The sequence below is a fragment of the Carlito syrichta genome, unplaced genomic scaffold, assembly GCF_000164805.1.
Source record: "Carlito syrichta isolate Samal-C Ts95f unplaced genomic scaffold, Tarsius_syrichta-2.0.1 Scaffold317695, whole genome shotgun sequence".
NCBI classification, from domain to species: domain Eukaryota; kingdom Metazoa; phylum Chordata; class Mammalia; order Primates; family Tarsiidae; genus Carlito; species Carlito syrichta.
The window spans coordinates 115,953-116,917 of NW_007261791.1; positions in this window are offsets into that span (position 1 = coordinate 115,953).

A 965-nucleotide genomic window follows, 5' to 3' on the forward strand; every position below is an offset into this window, starting at 1 on the left:
CTTTTGTACATGTAGTCATTAAGGAATGTCAAATGGTCAAGTAGGAACACAGAAAAAACTGAAGCATAAAGCAGCCAAATTTACTGAATGGCATTCTCTAAAAACAAATATCCAGAGAGGGAATATTGTCTTATATAACTTGGGGATTTATGTAAATTTTTGCTATGGATTGCGGTCTTTCACCCATGTGAATTGCTGAATCAACTGTATTTTAACTCCACAAATGAGTATGTTCTCTAAAAATCACTTAGCTCTGTTTCTCCTGTCACTTGAGATGTTGGATATTTGTACAGTGGGTTCCTCTGCAGTACTGGTTTGCAAAAAGTTGTCATCATGTTGAATATTGACAACAATGCGTGTGGTCCAGGAGCATTGTTCTTCCAACTTGAGCTCAAAGGCTGCAAGGTGGAAAACTCAGCTGGAAAATACCATGGTGGTCTGTGCTATCAGATGTCAGAAAGTTATTATTTCAGGAAAAAATGAGCTAACACATTTAAGCAGCTGCTCTCAATATTAATTTGGATCAGTGGTTCCTAGAAAGCAGAAACAAGCTTGTTACACAGACACTTCAGGACTAAATGGAAACCCAGGATCAGGGCTTACAGGTGGAGGACTGTAAACACTGTGGTCAGAACCCTGCTGAATGGACAGGGGTAGGGGGACAAGGGCTGAAGGACACAGTGTGATACTTAGAAAATGTCCAAGTTGGATTTTTTTTTGAGTTTCAAAGAGCTGAGGCATATATTTAATCAAAGATCATGTTTTAAGAATCAGAAGGATATTTAAGAAAATGATTTTAAAAGATTCTTCAGGAAATTTAATTGGGTGCTTCTGGTTGAGGGGTCTGTACACCCAAAGCACCTCAAGAGATTTTGTGCACCTCCTGAACAGGCATGTAAAATGATGTCTGTCAGTGTGTGTGTGTGTGTGTGTGTGTGTGTGTGTGTGTGTGCGCGCGCGCGCGC